The sequence below is a fragment of the Gavialis gangeticus genome, unplaced genomic scaffold (assembly GCF_001723915.1).
Source record: "Gavialis gangeticus isolate Ggan-Ray unplaced genomic scaffold, GavGan_comp1, whole genome shotgun sequence".
In the NCBI taxonomy this organism is placed as follows: Eukaryota; Metazoa; Chordata; order Crocodylia; family Gavialidae; genus Gavialis; species Gavialis gangeticus.
In genome coordinates, this window is record NW_017729024.1 from 41,726,933 (window position 1) to 41,735,903 (window position 8,971).

Consider the following 8,971-nt stretch of genomic DNA (forward strand, 5'->3'; position numbering starts at 1 on the left):
GATGGCGAATTCCAGCAAGCGATGATCACTATTGCCCAGATACTCATAGTATCTAAAACGCTCATGCCTCTCTGAACAAGTTATTCTATAAGGTGCCTCACTTCTTTGCCTTCTGCTTAACTTCAGACTAAGTTAGCTGCCTCTCTCTATGTATACATATGCATGTATAATTTGAACATTAATTTATGTTCCCTTGAAATCACTTCTGATTTTAAAGGCTTTCTTGTTTACATAACACTTGGATGAGTATGGAGCGTGAGATAATTTGGAAAAAAGACGCCATCCAGACAGATGTCCATTTTGACAGACATCCACATTCAAGGAATAAATTGTTATAGTAAAAATACAAAACAACAGCAGAACAGGTTTAAGTAAGAAAAGAAACTCAAACTTCACCCTGTAAATGCTAGCGATTAGGAAGAAATTTTCTTGGTGGATAGATAATTTCAGTTGCCTTCCATTTTACTTAAGCCTTCTGTTGAAGAGGTTGGTAGTGAACATTGTGGGAAAAAAGGATAAGGGGTAAGATAAACTGCTGACTTACAATAAGGTACTATATGGTAATTCCTCTCTCTGATTTTAAATCCTGGAAAATTGCATACAAGTTTTTTTTTCTTTCATGAACCCTTTCTCAAACTGTAAATCACATTAACCATAATCACCTTAAACATAAAACACACAAATGTTGTACACCAAACTCTGATCTTGTTCACTAGGGTAAATCTTGAAAAATGCTTCCAGTTAACATTCATGTGCCTGAACACAACAGAATTTGGTAGAGTAATTGAGATGTTTATAGGGAGCGCTGGGTGGGGAGGAGGGGTAATGAAAGCTCAAGCTCAAGTCATCAGGTGAAAAACAAAAGGCATGGGAATAAAAACCAGCAAATGTAAGTATATAGGATCGCAAAAATCAGTAAGTGTTTCTCTGTGTAAGCCTTGAACCCCAGAACAAATGTTCGAATGCCCAGAAGGACCATTCTACATATACATGCAGTTTCCTGAAACTTTGGTATAACTGGATAACTAGGGAACCGGTATAAGTGGATAAGTAGGGAACCAGTCTAACTACCACTGAAAGCAATGAACAGGCTCCTACAGTGGGAGTAAGTGTGATGGAAACCCCTTATATGTTTCATATTTACCATAAACCTAATGGCATCAGGGATTAATTTTAGGCATTTCATGGAATAGCATGTCTTTCTAGCTCTCCCTTCTAAATAGCTAATATGTGGCAAAGCAAAGAGGATAGCCCAGTGCTAACTCTGTTGTAGCTCTAAGCTTTTTTTTTAACAGCTAAAAGTACCGAAAAATGACATGTATGCCAAATATTTAGTAACTCCCTTGCATCAATTATTCTTAAATTACTAGTGTTCTGCCCTAACATTCTATCAGTTTTATAGTCATCATCATGCCATCAAAGCGTGCATTCAAATGTATTTTTGTCTTCCAAATAAAAAGTTAGGTGGAATGTATCATAGTGGATAAGATGCTGTGCTTTGGATGATTATTCTGGATTGTAGTTGGAAGTATTGTACTAAATGTTACCCAATCAACCCAATTATTGTTTAATTATCAAGGTACTTGCTAGTTAAAATGTTTGATAAATAATAATTAAAGCAACCACAATTAACCAGAGGGAAAAATACTGTAAAACAGAAATCTGACGTCAGTGAAATTAAATGTCAAAAATGTGATTTTATGAGTTATTTATTCGTTGGAATCAGTTTGAGCTGCACTAATCTCAAATTTTGATTCACTCCTGAAATTTCTCTTCCTGTATAATATATCCTCTAATAATAAGACATAGACTGATTTGATAGTAGAAACAGTTTTTAGAGCAAGTTTTGATTACTCTCAATTGTTTAGGAAGCAGCAATATCTTTATTTAATGATTTGAGGCTCTGGTTAAATAAATTATTACACTTACTGAGGTGAACCTCAACAAAAATGTTCCACTTAGAGATCTAATCACTTAAAAAGAAAGAAAAAAATTCTAAGGTATTGATTTCATTCCATTCAAATTAACTGTCAGCCACTATATATAGCTTATATAAGGGAGGTACTGGTTTCAGCTAACTCTTGTTACAATTAATTGGCAATACCACAGGGATTACTAATAATATCTCTGCTATCACAAGCAATTTGTTTTATAATAACTCTGTGATCCAAATCAGTTAGTTCTTTGTACATCTGACCAAATTACTTTGCAGAGTTTCTGTTTTCTTTTCAGTAGTTAATACCCTTAAACTCCAGGCAATTACTTTACATAACAATAAATTTGTCAAGCTATATTAAAACTAGTCCCAGATCTATATCAGTAAATCCTAAATATATATCTTAAAAAGGAACCTTGAAATAGGTTGTAATGAAAATACTTGTTACCTGTTTTGTATCCACAGTCTTATGGTCTTCTGTGCTGGAGACCTTTAGCATTGCTGAGCTGTGGATAGGTAAAGAAGAGTACAGTGCTGCCATATTATTTTTAAAATCCAATCCACATCTTAGTTTACAAATGATGGAAAGACCCCAACTGAGTTGAATAACCACGCAGATGCTGCGATCCCAGACTTTGCTGTACATCTTGGATTGGAAGTGGTTGACCTGGAAATCTCACAAGGCACTCTCTTATGAGAGTTCTGGTCTGTTCCTCTAGTCAGACCAGAAGTACCAAAGGAACAGCTTATCCTGAATATTACTTTCTTCTGCTGCTGACCACAGGTGCAAAAGAAATGGAAACATTTGGGTGGGAGGGAAATTAGCTGTGTGTTTTTCAAGTCTTCAAAAAAGTTCATTTTAGCTTTGGTTAAGGTTTAAGGCAGAGCTTACTGTGGGAGGGTGAGAGATTTCTATTTAACTTCAACTGCTTTGTTCTTTTTTAGTTTTATCATTCTGACACCTGGATGAAAACAGCAGCACAAATGAAAAGCTTCTTCTGTCTATTAGAGCCTGACTTGTGATCTATGTGGAGTAAAAAACTCTTCAGCAGCACACGTGTAGATGCTGGCTTGGGCACAAGGATGCTTCAGTGCAGGGGTTTGCCAGCTAGGCCCACGGTGAAGCACCCTTGTGCCCCAGCCAGCCCCCCTACAGCACTTTAAGCTGGGGAAGATCAAACTGACCCTCTAGACCCTCTGCCTACTAGGGTTGCTCCAACCTGGCTCAATGTGCTGTGCATCCAGGTACACATTTAAACAGCAATAAACTCCAGAGTTTATTACTATGAATTTTATTGCTCCCAGGCACACTGTTTAAACATGCACCCGGAAGCAATAAAATCCATAGCAATAAACTCCAGAATTTATTGCTTTGCATTAATTGCACATGTAGATGTGCCCTCTGTTGATTAAAACTGTCTGACCTAGTATTAACTGTCACGTTAACACTAGGCTACCCAGATATCTTGGCCACCAAATGCTTAGGTGCTGAGTCTTAAACAATGTTGTTTGACTCATTTGTAAGGAACAGAAGGCTTAACAGACAGTCATGGCTATTTATCTTCAGTAAGATCCTATAATGATTTCAGTGGAAGCACACTTTAAGTTAATTGCAAGTTTCTAAATGTAAAATGGGTGGATACTTATATTTTCTTGTTTTGTTGATGAGATTTACAAATATGTGCCAGGGCCACCAGTTCTTGTGAATGTAATATGACCTTGACCAGCTGCTACAAGTGGTCTTCTAAAAAGCGATAGGGATCAGTAAGATAAACACCTTCATTATTTCCTACACTGCCAGGCAACCTATGTTGAAAGTGCATTCCAGTCCATAAACCTACTATTCCAAAACTGCGGTTAATACTTCACAGCCCTTATTGTGAGTAAAGGCATTGTACTGCTTGCTACGTGTGTGGAAGAGTGATATCAGTCACACAGGGTTGTTGAGAACTGTTCGCTTCAGGGGCAGAACTGGGAATAGAAACAATATGTCTGATAAAAGAGAGGCAGGTCTTTTTTTGTCTTGTTACACAATGCTTCAAAAGGCCTATATGAAATTAGGAGCACTATAAACCACACTAACAAAAAGTGGCTGTCTGTCATCAAGTAGCTAGCTGACAGGAAATGACTAAGTTTGACACTGTTTCTGTGATCTGATCTGATTCTTTAACTCTGATAGTAGAGGCTCTCCCTATCTCAACCAGGGATTCTAAGTTCTGACCCAAAGAAAGGCATTGTTACATTTTGCCAGGCTGTCTGTGATCACTAGGCAACACTCTGCTCCTAGAGAGAAGAGTACAGATCAAGCATCCTGATGTTCAGCATTTCACTCTTGACTTGTACAAATACTTGTATGTTGTATGGATTGATCCACAGGGGTCTAAGAACTAGTCTTCCTTTAGCTGAAGCGGAAGAGATCTGTGCTGTATATTTAATGATTGTGGGTATAAAGTGTCTGGGCTGATTTGAGTTCAGGTAAAACCTCCATATATATCTAAAAGTTAGCATGAGGATTCTGAAGTCATTGCTGGATTGGTTTTAGGGTTTCATTTTGTTTCTGTTTTTTTGGATGGCTTGTTAATATTTTTTTACTGTTGCTTTTTTCTGTGTTTGCTTAATAGGAATTGTTCATTTCTGAACAAGTGACAGCCCTTCATTATAGAGTATGTTTTTGATGGGGAACTAGTTGTGGGATGCTTTGTCTGCTTGACCACAGACAAGATCTTGCCTTTTTCAATATCACAGAAGTTTGAACTTGACTCAGATTTAGGGTTTAAGAAAGAAAGTCCAATTCCTGAAGATGTAACATTGTTTCTTTTGGGCTAATGGCTCAGGGCACTTCTAATGAGTGACAAGGTTTTTCTCTTGGAGGTTATTGGTTGCACTCTTGCCCAGGGATTGGAAGGGACCCACAATCATGTTGTTCAAGAAAAAAAATTGAGACCTGGCAGCATCCCAAATGCTTTTGGAATGGGTATAAGGAGTTTGATAATCCCAAGGCAAGATGAAAAATAAATTAAGCTTTTAAAAATTATGTTTTGAATTGATCGGTTGGGGGTTGTTTTGTTTTGTTTTGCAGTTTGACGCCTTAATTTGAAACTCTAGGGATAAGGAATACAGCCATGTATGAGTCTGAAGGTGAGTGGTATGGGGTGGGAATCACCATAAAAATTGGGCTTAATACCAAAAGGTTAACCCTTCTTGAGAGTGAGAAAGATCGTGGTACCCAAGAGAGGTACACATAAAATAACATCCTCAATTTCCTGCTAGAAATTGGATAGCCTAAAACCAAACTGTTTTTACAGGATCAGATTTCCCCTGTTCAGCTCTGACAGCCTGGCAACAATTGGTCAGGTTCAGTGACAGTTATGGAGAGTAATTGCTTTTGTTCAGAAATGGTTTGTTTATTTTGATGGGGACACTCCTGAGATCAGGTCCTGCTCAATGTGAATAAAGTTAAGCATGTGAGAAACAAAAGCAAACTGGCACAGCTGTTAGTGAAAGGTGAATTTCAAAGTTGCATGCGTAAGAATTCATACTAATAGGGTTTGAATGCACATCCAATCAGGGACTGAATGCAATGCAATGTGGCTTATCTAACCAACCACAAGTAACATAGTTGCTTTTACATATTAGCTGTGATGCCACTGGGAAGAGATATTTATTCATCAGATAAATTTAAATAACGAATACATTCAAAGGAATCATGATTTTTGTATAAATATTCAGTGGGGTGAAAAATATGTTAAATTCATCCAATAAATTATTCATTGTAAGTGACTTGTTCAACCCTATAGCTGAACATTCAGAAAATATTAAAAACATCTACATCTGAAAATGGAATCAGATAAATCATATAAACTAGATGAGGAACAGTGAGTCCTTTAAAGCTAAAAGTCTTTCCCCAAGAGGAAAATATTTAAACTGCCTAGATTACCAATATTATTAACATTTATTACTTGAATGGGGGGGAAGCCCTAAGAGCTGACTTCAGAAATGTATGGTGCTATCTCATCAGCTACAATGACACACCAATATCTGTTTAAAAAAATGGGCATCAAGGAGTAAATGAACAAATGGAAACAAACTGAGGCATTTGAGAACTTTCTCTTCTGTTACAATAAAAGTCATTTTATTGTATGTCATTTATGTAGCTGCTAAAGCTGAAACATGCATGGTATCAGGTTTTCAGATAACGTACCAAATCTGTTCTTTTAAATTACATTCCACACATTTTGTCAAAAGTCAATTTATAGCAGCTAAAAAAGAGACACGGTATATTCAAACATATGAGACTCAAATGTGAGAAAAAACAGAAAAAAATATGCCTGTTTCATTGTTCAGAGGAGCTGTGGAGTTTCAAAACTCTGTTGTAGTATGCCAGTGAGTTTCAATCTCCTATACCAAACTGCAACAGCGGGACCTGGAAGCATCACATAATTTTACATTTCCAGTGTAAAACTCATTTTTTATGGCTTATGATTGAGATGTTAAGTTCATGTCAGTTTGAAACAATGTGGAAATTGTCAGATCTCAGGCATTTTTGGGGTAGCCAGACTTCCTTAGTGCCACACTAAAGAAATGTTATATGTAGTATTTTACTATGGTATGACTAAATTGTTATGCACTTTTACTTTCTGCAACATTATGTAGTGTCAAGGTATTCTTTTAGTGGAAAAAAACAAATTTATACATGTACTGCTGTTCCTTGTGTAACCCTGGGCATGACACAACACGCGCCCTCACCTGAATAGTGGGATCCTGGGGTACCCAGTAGCCAGTAGCCCTGCCCAGCTCCCCGGGAAGCTGCTGCAGTGCCCCCAAGCAGAGAGCCTCCCCTTACAAATCAAGCACCCTCGCAAACAATTCTCAAACTATTTACAAGATTTAATTATTTACAACATAACAAATAACCATTAAATAAACACATTGATATATCAACTAATAAACCCTCAAGAAATTATTTACAGTTTCTCACTTGCACACCGTGTACTGGGGATCCCATATGCACTGCCCCTGGCAGGGCGCCTCAGGGAGCGGAACTGTCTGTGTCCCTGCACGTGGTCTGTGGATGCTCCCGTGTGCTGGTGTCCATCTCCATGCTTCTTGGGTCTCTGGGCAGCAAGGGTCTCGGGGCATCAGGCAGTGGCTCCTCCTCTGCAGTCCCTGCAACGACAACCTTCCCCTGCCTTTCACCCCCTTCCCAGCTCTTCATTGAGCAGTATCTGAGCTGCAGGTTGTAGCAACTCTCCTGCCTCACAGCCTGGCAAACACAGCCCCTCCCTGGACTTTTCCTGCCCCTGGAGCCCCTCACCCCTCAGGGAAAACAGGGAAGACTCTGGCAATCCCCCACCCCCCCCGGCTCTGTTGTGCTCACACAGCCGTTCACGAGGCTGCAGGCAGGTCTTTGCTGGCTTGGAGTCTCCACCCAATCAGCCCCTCTCTGACCCTGCCTTCGCAGGCTCCCAGGCTGGAGAGAGGAACTGGATACTATATCTCTCCTGTGGCAGCCTTTTCTGCTACTCCTCAGGGCACTCCTAGAGGTTGTCCGAGGAACCGCTGTGTTGAGACTCTGTTCCTGGTCTGCAGCCTGCCCTCTCAGCCCCACTCTCTCTCTCTTGTTCCCTCCTGCAGGGAAAACTGCTCCCCACTTTTATCCAAGCCTCTCAGCCAATCCCAACCCAGAGCCCTTCCTGGGGTTTTGCTAACGGCTCTCTTTCAAAACTTTGCTGGGGTTACATCACCCCTCCCACTTCCAACAGGGCTGCCTCCAAAGCAGCTTCACTTGCCCCCAGAGCCTACAGTGTCCCTGCTGGGACAAACTCTGTCTTTCTGCCAGGCAGCCCTCTCCATTCTTTCAGGTGGGTCCATTTTTTAAATGCTTCTACACTTGTAATAAAGATCCCTGGTCTCATCTGATAAGGTTAGTAAACCGATCTGTGCTTAGCAGGGAGCCCTGGCCCCAGCTGCTAATTGTCAAACCTTCCCCATCCTTATTTTGAAAATGAAATGCAAATTAAACAGCTAAAAATAGCTACCACAGCCTAATACAGCCAATTAGTAAAATAGATGGGAACATGGAAGTCAGGATAGATGATCTGAGCTGATTGATAGAAAAGAGGATGAAGGTCAGGATACTTGATAGTTAGGAAAGCGTATTTTTCTGTTCCTTGTTGAACATACCAATAGCAACCATCTCTGAACCTTGAGAGACCCTGCTCAGCCACAGAGGTGTATGCACCTCCTGGAGTCTGTGCTCCTTGAGTTAGTTGGTGGTAGAATTAGGTTAAAAACAGCAGTAGGACATCATAATTACTAGGTTCACTAGGCCAAATATGGAGTTTCCCTCATATAAAAAGCAGCAAAATGGCTACAGTTCTGCTGCAGGAAGGAAGATACAAACACAGGGATTGTTAGTGAGCTGGTCTCCATTCACAGTGAGAGAGGGAATTTCGATTATGGTATTGGGTGAGCAGTTGAACAGTTGAATCAGTTGAACGTGTGTGTGTGTGTGTTGTGGTGGAATGTCCTGATTCTCCCATTACCAGGGTTCAAATACACTTTGACTCTTGGGGATCACTGTAGTGGTGGCAGCCAGAAGAAGCTGCTGCCGCTGCCACCACCACCTGGGCTGTTTAGAAAGGCATGGGGCAGGCAGGGGGCTGACCAGCTTGCAGGGTGGGAAGGGATGTTCTCATCTCTTATGGAGGGGGCTCATTCTGCCTGAACTCCTGTGTAATTCGAGCACAGCCTATTACCATGTCCAAGCTGGGGTATTTGGTTACTGGTTGATCATGCTTTTTTTCAACTTTGCTTCAACTTTCTTTTATCTTACTTTTCCTCAGGTTTTGCTCACAAGTATATAACTTGACACCAGAAAAGTGACTGCAGTGTCACCATCTTTTGTTACTAAATATCCCACATAAACATTGGTTAGGCAAGACGAACCTTAGTTTATGAACAGGTAACTAAAGGGCAAATTCTGTATCTTTTATTCCAGTTGAATAGTTCTTACTCATATAAGCATAGCTTTGA

General features: G+C 40.0%; 1 long non-coding RNA gene across 1 annotated transcript in view; it reads right to left on the reverse strand.

Moving 5' to 3' along the window:
- The window catches only part of LOC109297341, a 106,264-nt gene extending 103,749 nt beyond the window's left edge, over window positions 1-2,515 (reverse strand). The window contains exon 1 of the long non-coding RNA XR_002097292.1: window positions 2,385-2,515. This is a non-coding gene — a long non-coding RNA (uncharacterized LOC109297341). The remainder of the gene's footprint in view (window positions 1-2,384) is intronic.
- Between the last annotated feature and the right edge of the window lie 6,456 nt (window positions 2,516-8,971).